This window comes from Lissotriton vulgaris, chromosome 5 (genome assembly GCF_964263255.1).
Source record: "Lissotriton vulgaris chromosome 5, aLisVul1.2, whole genome shotgun sequence".
NCBI lineage: Eukaryota > Metazoa > Chordata > Amphibia > Caudata > Salamandridae > Lissotriton > Lissotriton vulgaris.
This window is the reverse complement of record NC_141693.1, coordinates 181,112,247-181,132,211: the sequence shown is the minus strand read 5'-3', so window position 1 is coordinate 181,132,211 and position 19,965 is coordinate 181,112,247. Positions and strand designations below refer to the sequence as shown.

Genomic DNA, 19,965 nt, shown 5'->3' with positions numbered 1-19,965 from the left:
ACCAGTAGCACCAGTTCTCAAATGGAGAAATGTAAGTAGTTATGACGTGTGAATCGAACTAGAAGGTTGCAGATTGCTATAGAAGAGTAGAGTGAAATTAACAGGAAGGGAGTATCAGAAGCTCATGAAACCCACACTATCTATGTGCTATGAAATATGTGTTTACAGGAGAGTCAATGAGGACATACTGGCCCAATGAGTAGGGAACTAGGGTCTAATTGAGAGTTTAGAGTATGGGATACTCCATCACAAACTACAGATATCATCCCACCTTATTACAAGTGCAATCAGATATAATGCACTTGTGATAAGGAGGACGGGATATTAAGTCATGTCTGTGAGCATGCAAGACATCAGCCAAATTCCAAATCAGGCCCTATGGCGGTCATCTTCCCATGTTAGTGCCACCGATTCTAGCAACTGTGATAAAGCAAAGCTAAAGATGATGTTAAAAGTGAACATACTTCAAGTACCATTCTGAAAAGGCCCTGTAGACTGAACTCTACTCTCGCCTTCATAAGCAATACTTCCAGAGAACAGCCCAACATTGATCTTCATAGGTGGGAGCAATAAGAATAGGCTCAGATAGGGTATACGGTTGGTTGAGCAGGTCACACTGCATCACCTTCCATAGCACTTGCTCTCTTTCTGAAGGAATCATATTGGTCTGCAGTCCTGAAGTTCTGGTATGTTTCACCATTTCTAAAAGTCTATAATCAACAAACCTTCCTCTTGGTCAACAAACGTTGAACATGCTAGATGTGCTTATTGGTGCCTACTGGGAACTAGACCACAGGGAAACTACTGGTGTTGATGCTGTGAAAGTCCTTAGAATTGTCCCGATAATAGATGACACAGAGTCAAGAATGTCTCCTGGTTCCTTTCTTGTGTCCATTGTCAGTGTCCATTGTAATGTATGAAGTTCTCGATGAACTTATTTAATTATTGTGTATATTGCACAAGTAGTTTTTCTAGGTACTTTAAACACTTTGCATATTGCGTTTGAAAAAAACAGTCTCTTGATATTGACACAACATATTGCATACAATAAGATATTAATCTGACTTATACCCTGGCTGCAACATGAAGATAGCTAATCTACAGACTTGTTATGATGCCTTGCAGGTGCTGGATACTATGAGATGTTGCTTTTTGGGTGTTATTTAGAACTTCGAGAGCATTCAACATTAACCAATACAGTCAGTATTCAATAACATGTAGAGGAAAAGCTTGGATGTTAATGTCAGCATCTGGACCTGCTTTGCTTCTCTTTTCTGACCCATGGTTTTGAACTGGTCAAGATGAGGGAATGCTGAGACAACCCCTATCCTTATGCCATATGGGAGTACTATAATATTTCTAGCTCCAAATGGTTTCCTGTGGCCGGGATCTACAAGAAACATCGAGCTGAGTAAACAAAACAGAGAAACTCTCCAACCCATTCTGGCTCAAATAGAGTGTTGAAAAATACATTGCTTAGACATCCAAAGAACAAAACAAATGGGGAGGAGTATTTTCTCGATCTTTAAAGTAAAAAAAGTTTAACAATATGAAAAGCACACATTCTCCTGAGGAGATGGTGGTTGGGTTAAAGCGGGTGTGTAAATCATGGAGTGGCATATGGTGAACATATTGTGGTGTATGCTTGTGTCACGATGTTTAACTTGCACCTTACGTGAACAGAATGGTATATGGAAGAGTCTGAGCTACAGACACAGAACACATCTCAACAGTGAGTATCAAGCCCCTGAGGAGCTGGAAGAAACCGGAGCACCAAGATTATCTGGACCAGCTCAACACTGCACTCTCTTCAGAGTGATCCGGTCAATACGCACAGTCCGTGATAGGAAGAGGCATGGCATATGAACCTATTTAACCCCTTTACCGTGGCCAAAATTCTGCAGAGGTGCGGCGGTTTTGAAGAGTGGGTGGGGCCGTGTCGGCCAATGGATGTGCTCAGCACTACGGAGGTGGTGCTCGCGACAGCTGTTGGCCGACAGAAGCAGCGAACGGGTTAAGGGCCTCATTACGAGTCTGGTAATCCAAAGAACCCCAGACTCATGTGGGACACGGCGGTGGCACTCTTCCGACTGCCCTATTACGACCAGGGCGGTCGGGTCGCCTGGGCCCAGAACAACCGCCAGGGATCTCTGGGTGGCGCAGCGGACTTGAGGTCACAATATGCTTGGCGGGGCCACTGCAGCCCCACCAAGCATATTATGAGTTTCCTCACCACACTTTTTTATGGCGGGCCATGAAAAGTGTGGCATTGAGGAAACAAAGGGGGTGCCTTTGTGCTGTGCAGGTACGACGTGCTTATTGCGGTGCCAATTTCATAGGCACCGCCGTGGGAAAGCGAAAGGATCGCCTGCCAGACAAGAGAAAACTCTGAATCTGGTGGGCAGTTCAACTATGGGTTGGCGGTGCTGGAGTTGGGCAGTACCGCTCCCGCACCACCAAACTGGTTATGAAGCCCCAAGTCTGGTTAGAGAAGAGATAAAAGTAGCATTTTTATAGCAAAGTAGGAGCTGAGCCTGGACGGCCTCTCCTCATTCCATAAGACATCATTGATGATAAAAGCATACAAGGTACTGGTTTACAGGGAAGTGAGAAGCTCAGACCTGTTGCTGGAAGCATATGCTGAATGACTGTGTTCCAAATGCTGACTCGAAGACAACATATGATACTATGGGACAATACATTATTTGGCATAATATAAGCTTAGTAAACTAATACAGCCGTAACTGATGGATGAATGACATTTTAATCACTTTTGTTAGGGAATAGACAAATAAGTAGGATGTGCATTAAATGGAATTGGGCCCAATCTAACATTTACCCTTCTTTGCATATTAACTGCTGGATTTATATTAATTATGTTCATTCTGATGCACGAGTTTTAGATAATTACTGAATAATAAATAATAGTATGACTGTAGAATACAAGTCGTTATTTGCGTATGCTGACTTAGGGGTATAAGGGCGAGGCTCAACTTTATCACCACCTGCAGATAAGATATTCTAAAACAGATTTGCCTGACTCCTAATGCTCTCTGCCTAACTGAATATAACACACATGAAGAGGAGTGAGAGACACATCTATCGGGTTTGAACCTAATATTATTAGCGTGAACACACTAGAACATCTTCCTGCCAACCACCTATGAAAGTTATACCATTGTTATATGTAAAGGTTTCTGTTATTTTTTTTTTGAAGGTAAAAACAAACATGATTATTTGTTTTCATTTCAATTTGTTAGTGTGCCTTCAACTGAAGTGTTTAAGGTGGTTAAAGGGTGCTTGAGGCAGCCTGTGCAGCATTTCCATTGAAGTAATAACATAGCGGGAATTGTATCAAAATACAGTCTATGTTCCTTTGGTTTAGTACAGTGTTTTTCCTTTTTGACATAAATATCAAGGTTTAAAACATTGTTTTCTTAAATATTATGCCATTTAATATAATCAATTGAAATGGCATAATTGTAATGTGTATGAATATTTTTTTTTACAAAATAATTGTTTTGATATGTGCTATCTTATATTTTTGGGTTCTTACCTTTTAATTTAATGTTTTTCAATTGAGGATTATCTTTGGCTTTAGGGTGGATAGTGTTTTATTAAACATAAATAAATGATTATTTTATTACAACAGTTCCAAAATACATTATTATTTAGATATGTTTTAGTTTGTTTAACAATTGGGGATCCTTAATTTAGGGTGTATAAGAGGTTTTACATTTTGGGGTTTTGGGGGTTTATTGGAATATAGGGTGGGTAATGTGTTTTAAAGTGCGCACATATATATGTGGTATTTATTGTTTTTTTAAAAATGGGCATCTTTTGAAGGTTTATAGTTTTGTGGGGATTTATAAATTATTTAATAAATATGTTGTGAATTGTTACTATAGTAAATGATTTTCTAATTGTTTTATTTACATACCTATGCTGGGACTCGTGTATTTTGGGCTGTATTTTTTTATGGTTTATGGTTATACTATGGGTTATATGTTTACTTGGGTAGTAGCTAATGTGTTGATAATATTATTTTAATACTTTCAAAGTTTTTTATATCTGTGGTTTTAATGGTTAGAAACTTATAAAAACTGGAGTACATTTATTTGGGGTGATTTTATTTTAAAATATGAAAAAAAATTTATATGAATTTATGTGTTATACTTGTAATTGTTGTAGTTTCATTTCTTTTATATACAATAGCATGCAATAATGGTAGGGTATGTCTTTTGAAATTAAAGTATAGTATGTGTGAACCATTAATAATAAATTGAAAACTGTTTTTATTTCAACACTATCCCCAATCAAATCTAAAATTGAAATAGTTTGTTTACATTCCATTAAGAGTAAAATTGGGATCATCCAAATATGTATATACCATCCTCAAAATGTGTTGGACTGGACTTACAATAGTAAATATGATCCTCTCACATCATATTTATGCCCTTCCACCAATGTTTGTGAGATTGGAGTTAAAATAGTACATCTCACCCTCGCTTGATTATTCACTGGACCCAATTTTTGATGGACTGGGGTCAGAATGGTAAATAGACCCTCCAATGAATGCACTTCACCTAATATTTGCGAGAAATGAGTTAGAATAGCAAATCCATTCTACTTTATCTTTCAAACTTCTACAATTATTGTTTGACTGAAGTGGGTTGAGTCACTTTTGTTTATGCACTTTTTCCAGTTTTAGTTGGATTGGAGTGAGAATAGTAAATGTCACGCCCTTGAAATGAAAATTAAATGTATAAAGTGCTTGAATGCGGTGGCACCTTGGTGCTGAAAGTGGCGCGACAGTGGTGCTCTGCAGGTTGTTGTAGCTAATTTAGGTGGGAAACAGACAGGATTTAAGTAATTTCCTAAAAGGCTGCAAGTTAGGTTGCAGCCTCTTGACAGTTGGCATCTTATTCCATAGCGTGGAAGCACAGTAGGAAAAGCTCTTGCCACCCCATCTAGCTCTGCAAAATTTGGGAGTTTGAACAAGACCCTCATTAGTTGATCTTAGGTTCCTCCTAGGCACATACCTTGGGAACAATTTTGGGATGTCAGTAGCTCCGCCACCATAAAGTGCCTTATGGACCTGACAAAGGGCCTTAAACCCCACTCTTTGCTGAAAGGGGAGCCAATGTAATGCTCTTATTCCAGCTGAGGTAGAACGACCTTTGGGGATATTTAAAAGCAGAAAAGCAGCTGCATTTTGTTGAGACTGTAATTTGGACAACTGAGCTTTGTCAATGCCCACACCCTTCATGTTTCCACTTTCTCTCATTTAGTTGAAGTGGATTTAGAACTGGAAATATCACCCCTTCCATTTGTGGATCCTTCACAGTTTTATGACAAGGCACGGAGGCTAATATTATGCTACCCTCGTTTATTGTGCCCAAACAGCAGCAAACACTTAAGAACATTCTGGAACCTTAGCAACATTTCAAACGTTTTAAAACCACAGAACAAGAATGGATTGCTTCTCATGATTAGATAAGTACTTTGAGCACAGCGAGGAAAATGCATGTCTGCTTTGTGGAATGGTTGGTCAGTAGTTGCTGAGAGTAGGTTTCTTTGGCTGGGAAGCGTATTTTTAAGAGCATGTTAGAGATAGCAGGCTTAGTTCTTCAAAGAACAGAAAAGCTGTATAACAGAAAAGCTCTATAATTTTAGAGGTTTGGCTCCACTAATAGGCCTGTATTATGACTGATTCAGCCACATTTTGGGATATTATTAGAAGGTTGCTGAGCAATGGATGGAGTTTATTCCTGTCAATTTAAAAATGCGGTAGGATTCACAAAGGAGGGGCAGCAAAGGAGCCGATGTCCAGAGGAGGAGTCACCCATCTCGTGACTTCCAAAGAACTTTTCAGGACTGCAAACTGCAAACATCCGGGCCCAACACTAGGTGGCGATCTATGCACAGTGTGCAATCTGCAGCTCATATGCCTCGAACATAATGATTTGGATGATAAGGTGGAGGTGTCAGTTAAAAGGTCAATGGATGTATGCCTAATAAGCTTTCTTCGAAGATGCAAGAGTGGTTTGGCAGCCCAGGGAGTCTCATTTGATGGATGAGGAAAGATATTGGTCAGTGGAGGACAGTGATTCTGATTTGCCTGATCCTTTTACGAGGGACAAGGATATGAATGGCAAACCTGTAAAGAGACAATATAAAAGGAACAGGACAACTTTGAGAGACTACGATGGTCCTGTAAAGCCCGGGGAGGTGGATGTTTTGATGGAACATAAGGGAAAGGTAAACACCTGAAGGGGTCGAACAGGCAGAAAAAAGGAAGCATATATATGTTTTCTGTGATGATTCCTACTTTGGTGGGGTTGTGATATTAAGCTGTTCATCTGATATGGATGGTGATGAGGTGATTTTGCCAGTCAAGGAATGTAAGATTTTAGATGATGATGAGTTGAAGACAATAAAAGAGCAACATTTTAGTGGGCTAAAGGTAAGGTGGGTTCCCCAGCCGAGGACAAGGAATTACTTGTACATCATTTCTATAAGGATATAGACCCTATTAAAATCAGACTTTGTCCTTCATGCCACAACTCCAGATGGATACAGGGAAAGGAGCGAGAAGTGATAGGAACGGAAGGGTGCAGAATGTGGGCTTTCATGAATCGCTTTAAATTGAGTGGCAAAGTTGCCCAGTTTTTAGGATATTCTATAGAATTTGCAGGGTGTCAATGCAAGGGGCTCCTCCAAGGGAATTGGTTTTCAGAGAAATCAAAAGTACACTGTTGAATTTAGAGGTAGAAGAAATAAGAGAAGAAGTGGTGATTGTCTTATGTCCGAACTGTGAGCAGTGTTTTGTGAGCAATATTTTCCCGGCCCGAGAAAAAGGACAAAGGAAAGAGACCATTAATAAATATGAAGAGTTTAAATGACTGGGTGATGTACAGACATTTCAAGATGAAAGGAATGCATCTACTGAGAGACGTGTTATGGATAAGACAATGGTTACCCTGGTTGGTTTAGCAGTATGCCTATTCAACAATCTTCATTTGCAGGGAACCTCAGGATTATTGCAGTTTTGTTGGGCAGGAAAAATAAGGAGATTTAAGAGTCTGTTGTTCAGCCTTCCATCACCACTGTGGTGCTTTATGGAGGTGATAAGGCCTCTGGTAGAATGGTTGAGGTCTTATGTGGTGAGGTTAATTGTCTATTTGAGTGATATTTTGATTATGGTTCAAATAGGAATGAAGTAGTAAGACACACCAAAGTGGCAGTAAAAAAGAGACTAGATTTGTCAGGAATCAGAAAAAGTCAAGTTTGATTCCATCTCAGGGGGTGGGTTTGTGATGTGAACGCAGCAGAAGGAGTGTTGATATTGCTCAGGTTAAGTTCATGACATTTCGGAGAGATATGAAGATTTCTCATTGAGGAGGTTACTCGGATGTCCTTTGCAAGGGATTGTTGTTGTCATCAATACAAGCTATATTCCCAAATCAGTTGCATTATTGAGCTATTCAGAGGGTAACAAGATCTTATTTGAGAAAGTGAAAGAGATATTCATAAAAGATCCAGTTAACTCAAGAGGCCAGGGAAGAGTTGAATTGGTGCTTGGAGAACAAGTAGAAATGGAATGGGTAGACAATATTTGGGGAGTTGCTACAATTGGAAACAGAGTCGGATGAAAGCATAGAAGGTTTGAGTGAAAGTTGTGGAGAGACAGAGACAGGAGAAAAGGAGTCATAGAGAGAGGCATATAGGTTGTTAAGAGTTATTAGTGTTTTATTTGCAGTCAAGAGTCTGAATGGGCACAGAGCTCAGTATACTACTTTTTTGGGAAATAGAACATTTCTCAGCAGTCAGATATGTCAACAGATTGGGTGGTCTTCAATCGAAGATGTGGAAGAGGTGGCAAGGGAGTTTGTAAGTTTCTGCCAGGACAGAGGACTGTTAGTCCAGGCTCAGTATATTCCTGGCTTGATGAATTCTGTGACAGATTGGTATTAAAGCAATTTCCTGGATTCAAGCAATTGGTGGTTGGACAGAGAGTTGTTCTTGAAGATTCAGGATGTTGTAGCCCATTCCAGATGGAGTGGTTAGTGAACAGATTGTATCCCCAGTTGGAGCATTAATTCAGTTGGCATCTGGACCTGATGGCAGAAAGGTTAAATGTTTTCACACAGGATTAAGGGAGGTCAGTGTGATGCATTTCCTCCATTTGCAATGATTCCGATGGAAATAGTAAGACTAAGGAGATCAAAGGGGAGTCTGGTGTTGGTGGCTCCACTGTGGAGGTCGCCGGCCTGGTTCTGGTTGGTAATGGGAATGATGGTGGACAATCCAATCATTGCACCTTGGTTTCCAGTGCTGTTTACAGGCCTTCAGTGCGAGTTTCACAAGTCAGTTTGAGGGTCATTTGCAGTTGGCATGGATGATCTCAAGAGAGTCTGGAAAGTGATGGACATTTCTGAGAGACCATCAGAAAGAATTAGTAAAGCATGAGCTTCAGGGACAGCTAAAGCATGTAGACTGTCTTGGAGTATACAGGTATGTTTGTGTTTGGAGAGGAAATACAAATGATCCCTTTTCAACTGCACTGGTAGTACTGGTGAACTGTTTAGCAGAATTGGTTGGACAGGGTTTGGCTTATAATACAGTGAATTTATATTGTTCAGCCATATCTGTTGGACATGGGTTAATTGAAGCTGTTCCCTTGGGACACGCTGTTTTAGTCCGGGCATTCATGATAAGGGTGTGGGTGTGGGTGTCTAAGACATCTTTGTTTGACAAAGTATAATTCTTTGGGGGATGAGAATATTGTTTTGGATACGCTTAATGTGCGGAAGTAAATAAGTGTCTGTCTTTGAGAAGACTGATATGAAGTTGACGATGGTGTGTTTGGTCTCATAGAGGTGAGTGTAAAATGTAAGGGCTTTGGAGGTACTGTCAAGGAGTGATCAACCAGGTGTATCTTTTTATGTGAGGAGGAGAAAAAAAGACTATGCGAAGGACTATATTATATCATTTTTTAATAGAAAATGAAAGAATGTTAGTCATTAGGTGCTTGAAGGAGTATGAGAGGAGAACTTCTCAGTCGAGGGGAAGTTCCAAGAGTAAGTTATTTTTTTTCTTAATATACATTTAAACTGAATGTATTACCATCCTTGGCACAGTGGTTGAGATTGATGATGAAAGAAGCAGGTGAGAATGTGTCAGTGTTTGGTGCACATTCTGTCAGGGCTGCAGTAGCAACTGTGAAGGTGGCTTCAGTGATGTCATGAGGTTAGCAGATTAGTCTTGTGAGTCAGTTTTTAAAGGTTTTATTTTTAGCCTGTAGTTTCGGCAGCAGAAAATGTTATGGCAAGGCTTTGAAGTGACACAATATTGGCCTTCATGGCTTGCCATAAAATTCAGATTTTCCTCAGCGGAATGAGCAGAAAAACACAATGTTCTTTAAAGACACAGAGGCAAATATTATCCCTCTATCAGCCGACCAAGAAGCTTTTCTCTAATGCATTAGAAACATGGTGAGAAATGTTGTCAGAAGTGGGTGAGAAGATTGCCTTATTTTTACCATGAGCAGGATCTTGGAATACATACTTTACATCAAGTAATAAAAGAAGAAAGATGAATGCCTGTTCCATGCTTTTAAACAGTTGGGAACGTTAATATGGTTCTAGGATGTTCATAAGTGTTTACTGCTGTAAGGGGACAATAAAAAAAAGAATTCCATAATATTAGCCTCCATGACTTTGATAAAATTATGATTTTCTACCCACCCCACCCTGTTCTCCCCTCCCCTGTTTTATAGAGTTTCCCCATTGTTTATAGGAATGGAGTTAGAATATTATATTGCAACCACTTTATTAATGGACTAGAACACATTTTTGTTGGATTGCATTGAAAATAGTACATCTCAACCCTCTGAATAATGCATTTTCCCTAATATCTGTTAGGCTGGAGGAGGTATAGTAAATTCCACCTACAGAATGTATGAACTTACTCCAAATATTCGTAGATTTGGGTTAGAATAGTACATTTCTCACCTATTATTATTGAACTTTCCCTAATTTTAGTTCCATTAGAGATAGAATGGTACAGCCCAGTCCCTCAATTTATTCACTTTCCCCGATGTTTATTAGAACTGGAGCTAGATCGGTAAATCTCACCCTTTCATTCTTGCACTTTCTCCAATTTTAGTTGGATGGGAGTTAAAATAGTGAAAACCTCCGCTCAGATTTATGTACTTTCCCAGGGCCAATTTCAGTGGTGGTGGAACTCTGTGGGACAATTCTTGTTGGCATGCTCACCCCCAAACAAGCTTCCTTTCATGCTGAGCTCATGCAGGTAAATACTGTGCGGATATCATGTGGACTGAGATATATGCCGCTCTGTGTTCTAAACCTGCCATCCTGCTTTTCCCACATTGTGTGCTCATCGACACATGTTTTATTGTCTTATCTTCCTGTGGTTTGTTTCCTTTATCCACCATACCTTGTGAGTGCTGAGCTAATTGCAAAGAGAAATAATAATAAATAACTAGCAGCTCCCATCAACATTCCCTGCTGCCCTGGGACTTTCAGACTTATGAACTACACATAGCAAAAGGATCTCTCTGACAAAAGCAGCAACCTACTCAACTGCCTACATAACATGCAAATCTGTGATCTGCATGTTACACACTGTGCTTTGCAGCAGGCACAGTAAACCTGTTCTATTTTATGATGAGGCAAAACTAGGTCTGGACACACAGATCAGCATTAACCACCATCATTATTTTGCCATCATTATTACGCCCTGAAAATTGTTGGGCACACAAAGATCTCTGCAGCAGGTCCTTGGAATTCAGCCTGTTTGGGACTTTTCAATTAAGTCATTAAAGTTGAACGGGGAGAAGACGGAGATTCCTTGTGTTTGGCGCTAATAACAATATCTGGTCACCTGAATGGTGGCCGCCTTCGCTGGGGTCTTGTCCCACTCCCAAGGAGTCAGCGCGAAATCTGGGAGTATTGATTGAACCTGCCCTCTCAATGACTTTGCAGGTAAATAGAACTGCTGCTACCTGCTGGGGGATCATCAAAGTACTCAGGAAAATAAAACATTACCTGTCCCCCCAGGCGCGGAAGCAAGTGGTGGTAGCACTTGTCGCTTCGCGACTCGATTACTGTAACGCCCTCTATATCGGTATGAATAAGAGCCTAACACAGCGTCTTCAGACCGCCCAAAATGCGGCTGCCAAATTTGTTCTGGGCGCTCCCAGACTAGCGTCATCAACAGCAGCTAGAAAAGCCTTACATTGGCTTCCTATTGAAGCGAGAATCACCTTTAAAGTGCTCTGCCTAACTCACAGTGCACTTTCTGGCAATGGTGCAGGAGGGGTCAAGAAACTGCTGGCCCCCTATGTCTCGGGCAGACCCTTACGCTCCTCCTCAAAGAACTTGCTTGTGGTACCTCGTTTCCGTAAGAGCTGATGGGGCGGTAGGGCCTTTTCTTCAATCGCCCCTAAGATATGGAATACCCTTCCATGTGAAATTAAAGCTCAGCCTTCCGTTCTGCGTTTTCGTAAAGCACTAAAAACGTGGCTGTTTGCAAGGGCGTACCCGTAGTTACTTTTATATTGCTCCCTGTTTTTTTTCTGTTAGGCGCCTTGATGCCTTCGGACTAAGTCGCGCGTTATAAGTTTCTTTTTATTTCATTTCATTTCAGTCAGCCCAGCAAAGATAGAGAAGTATAAACATGTGTTGTGTCTCACTAACACTGACTCGTCTCACAGGCCACCTCACTCTGGACCAGGTGGCAGCGCTGCACATTAGTATTGCTAACTAGTGGAAGGAGAGGTCATAGTCGACAGGGTGGTAAACACAAACAAATAGAGGTAGTCGGGTAGAGCCAGAGTCAGGCTGGGCACAGTCAGGTCCTCTCCTGATGAATATATTCTGGCTGCCTGGAGTGAACCCTGTATGGTGGGCCGGTCACTGGGTATCTCAGATGGTCAAGAGAGAGTCTAAGAATCAGCAGAGCGAAGTAAAGGGGACCACAGCAGACTGCTGATGCCGATGAACAGGAGAGGTAAAACCACAAGAATTTATGTTAGGGGAGGAGTTTTTAAGAATAAGGTAGCGGGGTAAGAAGAGCATCCCCTCACCAAACATCTGCACAAGGCACAAATAAGCCCAAAACGGGGACCCGCCAGTTAAGTTTTTTCATTTGCTGGAAATATCCCAATCGGGCAATACATTCTGCGATTGCATGAGCACCGTTTTTTTATTCCCACAATGTGACGGGAATGAAAAACAGATATTAGCGCTCATTTTAGTTAGAGAGAAAAGGGTGCCCCGTGCCTAGAGCCTAGTATGGCAGCATCAGTCCACCATCCTAAAGCCAGCACTACACTTATCTCAATCTTTGTATAACTGCAGTTAGAATAGTATATCTTGCCCCTTTTATTTATGCGTTTTCCCCAATGTCAGTTGTATTACAGTTAGAATAGTACACCTCCCCTATATGAATAGTGAAGTTTCCTCAATGTGTGTGAGACTGGAGCTAGAACAGTAAACTGGAATTAGAACAGTAAATTTCACCACCATAGCCACATGAATTACAAGCTGGAGATAAATTAAATTAAATCGGGTTATGTGAATGCCACATTGAATGCAGCTCTGAAATTGCTTAGAGACATTGGACAGAACCTTTGGGATACTATGGAAGACCGAATGGTTACTGTTGGGTCCACTGGTTATCTCTAGAAGCTAGGTTGGAGGTTAGAGTGGCGTTCTTTATGCATGAAGATGAACATTTTACCTTGGCTAAATACAAAATGATCCAAATGGTCAAGAGGGTTTTGTCGTATAAATATTATTCCCACTGATTCTGTCTTAATCCTTTCGGACTGTACACCAACCATTTAAATTGCCTACATATTTATCTTAATATTTCAACTCTAATTCTATTAACTAAACATTTTTTCTATAGGGTATTTTTTTTATGATTGTAGATTTACATTTGAAACCTTTTTATCTAAGGGATAAGGTTTTATTAAAGTTCTTCTCTTGGTTTTTAAAGGCTTAAGCTGCGGAAACAATGTTTTGAGAAACTTTGCAAGATGGAGAAGATGCCAGTGTTCAGAGGAGATATCAACATGTATATGTTCTGAGCATTGTCTCTGTGCGAGACTAGAGAGTGGGCTTTGAGAGGTTTACAAATGCTGATGGACCTAGACCGCATCCAAATGCACGTGTGGCCCTATGGGGCATTAAAAACAAATTCATAAGTTAAGCAAATAAATATTTAGGTCAATTTTTTGGTCTCGGCTAGCATAGGCTGCGCTTGCGCAGTCTCGCTAGCGAGATTTTATGTCTTCTAGTACGGAGGTAAACGAGCCAGCTCTTCTCCATTGGCTGGCTTCCTAAACGGCAGCCAGTCATTGGAGAAGAGCTTTGTCTGTCACTTTAAGCCCCGTCCGTTTTAGATTGAGGGGCGTGTTTTTGCTGTCCTTTCTCTGTTGACGTCTTCAGTCACTCAACAAAAAACACAACCCCCCAGTCCGAAAAGGACGGGGCTTAGTGACTGACAAATGGCAAGCGGAAGGAGCCGGAAGTACCGGCACGGCCTGGCAGCCGAGGAAGTCTTCTAGGGAGGAGGTCAAGAGCCCACCCCACCTCCTCGAGTGCTGCGAGTGTTCCAGGGGCTCCCATGCGCTAGAGGGAGCCCCGGAAGAAGAGAGTGCCCCGACGAATATTGCTGCGGAGGGGGCACGAGACACACTGCCAGTGCCTGCCCCCGCCGCTTAGAGAGCCCGCCGCCTATTTCAATGCATGACAATGCACTTTGGATATTTCCCTGTTTTTAGGTTTAAAGTATTTTATTCGACATAACATATTGGGACAAGACATATCCTCAAAGAGCAATACGACAGGGTGGAAAGAAACCACAAAGTGCAAATGCAACTTCAGCCAAGATCAACCTAACGGGTCATGCCCCCATTGAATTATACATCATGTTTCGCCACAATATGAAATGACTTTCCCCACACAACCCCACCCCGAACCCCAACTACCCAACTCCCTTCCCCCAACTCCCTTCCCCCCTCCCCACCCACCCCTCGTCCAGTGCATTGTCCCAAAGCAAAAGGAGAATACAGCAAGCTATGCCTCACGTGGAGAAAAAAGGATCAATAGCAAAGCATTAGGCAGGCTCCATTGGGCCCGGAAGCCGCAGAAGACGGAGGTACCTAGGGCAGGTGAGTTCTCTAAATTCCGTGAGTAATAGGGAATGAAATGGCTGCCAAAGCTTTCTGAATTGGTTCACATCCCCCGCTACCGTGAGTGACATCCTCTCCATCCCCAACACATGCCACAGCCTATGGAGCCAACCTGTGGTGGACGGAATTGTAGCTGTGTGCCAGTGTATTAAAATGTTCCTGACTGCAGAGCCTAGGGCTATCGCAATCTGTCTGCCCTTACTGGATCTGAGGGGGTACATCAAGCCGTTCGGAAGCCCCAACAAGGTGTAAGTAGGGAAGCGTGGTAATTCGATGTCGAAGTGTGTGTCAATATTATCCAGCACTTCTTTCCAGTAAGGCTCCAGCAGCGGGCATTCCCATAAAATGTGCGCGAGTGTCCCCCGGTGCCCGCACCCCCTCCAACATGTGTCTTCCTTGTTATGATCAAATTCGTGGACTCGTTCAGGTGTGTAATACCAGTAGGTGGAGACCTTGGTCAGAGTATCAGTGAGCCCCATGTGGTATGCCGAGTGCCGTGCCCTGTAAGATATGTGTTCCCATTCCTTAGGGCTTAGGGTCCTCCCCAATTACCTCTCCCAGCGCTCCCTCCCGGGGTGATAACTGTGTGTTGCAGGTGGTTGCAGAAGCTTGTAGAGATCTGTGATCAATTTGGCATCCGATGTGCGGGATAACAGCCATTTTTCGTAAGGAAGGAAAAGCCTATCAGCTGACTCTCTTACTTGCGGCTGGAGGGCCCAGTGGCGGGCCTGCATATAGTGGAATCTGTCGCTTTCTGGTAATGAAAACTCCTGACGAAATTAGGAGAAGGGGACCACCCCCTCCGGACCGTACAAATGACATAGGGCTCGACACCCCGCCTGTCTCCAATGTGTGAACGCCCCTCTAGCCCTGGAGTGAAATCTGGGTTGTCTACTAGCGGCGTGAGCGGGGACGGGAACGTGGTGAGATCGTATAGGAGGTTAGTAGCGTCCCATACCCGTAGGGGAACTCTCGTAATAAAAGAAGCGTAGAGATTTTTAGGCCTATGGGGACGGCGCAAGAAAATAATCTCTTGTAAGGGTCTCCCCGCCACCGCCTGGTCCTGGAAGAGCCAGTGTTTATCGGACTCCCACCTACTCCATTCCACTAGATAACGGAGTTGCGCAGCCTTAAAATATTTGCGGAAATCCGGTATCCCCAAACCGCCTGCCTCAGGGGCCAGCAGCGAGAGGGCTCTGCGCATTCTGGGCTTCTTGCCTTGCCAAACAAAGCGTGAGACATCCGCCTGTAGTTGCGGTATCCACCCAACCGGCGGTTGGAGCGGCAGGGCCCTGAAAAGATAAAGTACTTGTGGCAGAATCGTCATTTTAACAGCAGCTATCCTGCCAAGCCAGGAGAGCGTCCCACGATTCCACCGCCCTAATTCTTCCCTAATTTTTGTTCTTAGTGCTTGGTAGTTGGCTGAAACCATGGCCGGCAGAGTGGGCCCAATCTGAATCCCCAGATAAGGTACCGCACCCGAGGACCAAAGCATAGGAAACCTATGTTGTAAGTAGGCTCTGGTAGCCGGCCTGAGGGAGACATCTAAGGCCACCGACTTGCCCATATTCATTTTGAACCCTGCTACCGCGCCGAAGGAGTCCAGTTCAGCTATACATGCCGGTAGAGCCGTCCGGGGTTCATCAATGGACAGGATGACATCATCCGTGTAGAGGCTAATAGCATGTGTGAAGCCCCCCATCCGGATACCGGCCACCGCAGGATTATCACGCACCCGTTGAGCGAATGGCTCCATATACAGAGCAAAGAGTAAAGGCAAGAGCGGGCAGCCCTGCCGGGTACCGCGTTCGATGTCAAAGGTCGCAGACGTAAACCCGTTAACCCGAACTACCGCTGAAGGTTGCCTGTAACAGTTAAGAATCATGGATTCGAACTTGTCCCCTATCCCGGCTTTCATTAAAACTTGCTCCAGGAAGGGCCAGTGGACTCGATCAAAAGCCTTCTCGGCGTCCACCGCCAGCATCATTCGTTCTCCCGGGATCCGGGAAGCTTTCTCTAAAAGGTGGACAATCCGTTTCGTATTGTCCACTGTCTGTCTCCCAGGGACAAACCCTGCCTGGTCGGGGTCGATGAGACCGGGCAAGTGAAGAGCAAGGCGTGCGGCCAAAATCCCTGTGTATAGCTTCAAATCGATGTTCAAAAGAGAAATCGGTCGGTAGGACCCACAGAATTTCGGATCTTTCCCGGGCTTAGGGATAACTGTGACTGAGGCCCGGAGTAAATCAGGTGGAATAGCTGCGGGGTCAGCAAAGGAGTTGAAGAGATGTGTGAGTACCGGGGCCAGAGATGTGCAGAAGGTTTTATAATAAAGGGCCGTGAAGCCATCTGGGCCAGGCGCTTTGCCATGTTTAAGTCTGGCAATAGCAGAGATCACCTCCTCTATCCGGATGTCCCTATCCAAATACTCCGCCTGCGAAGAATCCAGGGATGGCAGCGTAACCGAATCCAGATAAGCAGTCGTAGCTGCCTCATCCGGGGGGTCTCCAGTGTAAAGATCCCTATAAAACTCGCGGAAGACGACTGCGATCCGAGCGTCCTCCGTCTCCACGTTCCCTGCTGGATCAGAGATTTCCTTGACTAGTTGATTCTGGCGTGTCACCCGAAGCTTGTGGGCCAGCAACTTGCCACAGCGGTCACCTCCAGTATAGAAGGTGTGACGCAACCGGAGTGCCGCATACTCCGCCCGATCAAGATCCAAGGCCGCCAAAAGCTTCCTCGCTTCCTTAAGCTGCCTCCAAATCCGGGGAGCCCCAGTCCTACGATGTATCTGTTCCAATTCTCTAACCCGACCTGTAACTTCATCCCTCTTGGCCTGCCGTTCTTTGTTATCAGCCACGGAGATTGCCAAGAATTCCCCTCGAATCACCGCCTTCAGTGCCGCCCATTGCGTGGCCCGGCTAGTGTCGGCGTTGTCATTATGGGACTGATATTCTCGGATCGCCTCCTCAACACGGGCCACCACCTCCTTCCTGTGTAACAGCGTGTCACGTAGACGCCACGTTCTGGGCCGAGAAGCAGCTGGCGGCAAACGCAGCGTAGCCTCAACTCGGGCGTGGTCCGAGAGGGAGATCACACCTATCTCCGACCCCGACGTTAGCGCCTGTACTGGGGAGGTGACCAAAAGATGGTCCAGCCTCGCGTACGTCTTGTGCGCATGGGAATAGTATGAGTAGTCCCTACTCGTAGGGTGCATGTGTCGCCACAAATCCAGGAGGTCGACCTCCTCCAGCGGGGCCTTACGGTCCGCAGAGAGTTCCCCTACCTGCGGGGAGCGTTGTGCCGATCTATCTAATGCAGAGTTAAAGACCATGTTAAAATCACCGCCTAGTATAATGTAGCGGTCTTGGGAGGAAGTGGTGTCCTCGATCGCGGTATGCAAAAAGCGGTCCTGCCTTTCATTAGGGCTATATAGGGATCCAATCGTAAACAGGAAGCCCCCTATCCTGAACCGATACGCAAGGAGCCTGCCTTTTTGTTCAGTAAACTTGTGGAGGACCTCTCCCCGAAAGTGTCTGGCCACTAGTATCGCCACCCCTGCTGTTTTAGTGGTACAAGAGGAGAAAAACTGTGAAGGGAACTTATGAGAACGGAGTCTGTGCGTGTCTTGCGAGAGGAGGTGCGTCTCCTGGAGGAGACAGATGTCCGCCTGGGTACTCTCCAGAAGGGAGAGCACAGCCCGCCTCTTGACTGGGTTATTCAGCCCCGAACATTCAGAGTCACTACCTTGCACGTGTCAGGAGGCATGTAAAGGGGAATAGTAAGGAGCTGTGGGGCCCCACAGTACCAGGACAGCCGGGGCACAAGCGCTGTCGTGTGAAAAGGGTGACATAATAGGGAACAGAGCACTATCACGTGTGGTGCAGAAATGACCGAGCAAAACCAGAGGCCCAGCCAATGTCCGGATAGCCATAGGCAACAACAAGCGCTGAATAACCCACCCCCTCCACTTCCCTCTCTTCAGCAATGCAATCAGAAAGTCAAAACTGTAAGTGAGGCATGCAAATCTGAGCAAACCAAGAAGCATATACATTATCGGAATGACAAGGAACCCCATTGTGCACTGGACGACCCCCCCCCCACTCCCGCCAACACCCAGATCCCTCCCCTTGCCCATCCTCCCCCATCCCAATCCCCCCAAGAACTGTTCCCCCCCCCCTCCTTCTCCCAAACGGACCCCAGTTCCCACCCGCAACTGGAACTGTCCCAACAACCCCAACTCCACTCCCGGAATTCTCCAATACCCCACCAGAAACCAGTGTCCAAGTCCTGTCCATGACGGACAGGCCTATGGAAAGTCAAAAAAGTGGACGTCCAGCCACTACGCACTCCCCTATCCCCCCGCCCCCCGAACCCCCAAACCTGCGTTACTGACACAGCGATGTCAATCTCCCCCCGGAGTTTATTCAGGCAGTCAACGCAACTTCAGTTGGCGCAGCGTCGGTAACTGTGGCTCGTGGTGCGTCCTCCAGGTCCGCGGCTGCAGTAGGCGAGCCCGGCTGTGTTGAGGAGGCCGGCGACCGCCGGCCCGGGATCGTCTGCCAGCCATCCCTGGTGATACGGCGCTGGCGAGGAGTGAATGTTCCTTCGTCCGTAGCAGTGATACCCAGTACCCCACATGTATCCTGAAGGGACCGCAGCTGGTGTAGGGTCCCGTTCCACCGAAAGATGAGACGGAAAGGGTGCCCCCAGGAGTACTGAGTGCCATGCTCCCTAAGGAAATCCGTCGCTATTTTAAAGGCCTTGCGTTTTTGCAGGGTGGATGCTGCGAGGTCCTGATAAAGCGCCACACGATGACCCCTGAAGTCCATAGATGACCGCTTCCGTGCTTCACGAAGTATCCTTTCCTTCAAGGGATAGTCCGGCAGGAAGGCCAAGATGTCCGGGGGGGGCGCCGAGGCCCTGCGTTGTAGGCCGACTCTATGCGCTCTATCAATACGGATAGGGAAATCCTCCGATTCCCCCAGCACCTCTCTAAATAGGTCCCGCAGGTATGCAGCTACATCCTCCCCTTCTTCACGGGATGGAACACCCCGGACTCGGATGTTGTTCCGCCGGGAGCGGTTTTCAAGGTCCTCGGTATGTGACTGAAGATCAAGATTCTGGTCCCGGAGCCGTATAACCTCCTGCTGCAATTGCGTGATCTCCTCGTCCCTAGCATGGCCAGCACCTTCAACCATAGCCACTCTCTCTCCCAGGCCATCTACCTCCCGTCGAATTTCCCGGACCTCACCCGCCACCTCCTGTTTAAGGGTCTGGAAATCGTCCCGCAGGGTGCCAAAAAGGGACTCAAGGAAAGATCTCGTGACTGGGGGGCTCCCCTCCACTCGCTCCTTGGGAGCCGCCCGGAAGACTTGGAGACGGTTGCCCCCTGTCCTGTCTCGCGGCATTCCGGCCCAACATGTCCGGCAGGGTGCGGTCCCCTTTCTTGGACCCTTTGTTGTTCGCCATCAAGGCTACTGGGGTGTCTTCTGGAATGTTCGGTGCAAGGCCGCTAATCAAGCCACCGGTAGTCCGCTACAGCCACGTGCACACTGCCAACCTCTGTGTGGGCCTCAGTCCGCACCTCCGGCAGGCCACATCCAACAATGGGGCGACTCACGATCCGGTCAACCCGGGGACCGGTGTCCCACCCGGGTCTCCCGGCCAGATCCATCCGGGCCTGTGCCCCTGCTCACCACCGCCTACACCACCGGCGGGCTCACTGATTCCTCTTC

The 19,965-nt window shown here is 45.4% G+C and overlaps 1 protein-coding gene across 6 annotated transcripts in view; it reads right to left on the bottom strand.

Annotated features, from left to right (window-relative positions):
- The window catches only part of AKNA (AT-hook transcription factor), a 282,106-nt gene that overhangs the window by 186,826 nt on the left and 75,315 nt on the right, over window positions 1-19,965 (bottom strand). The gene's annotated exons all lie outside the window — the stretch shown is intronic.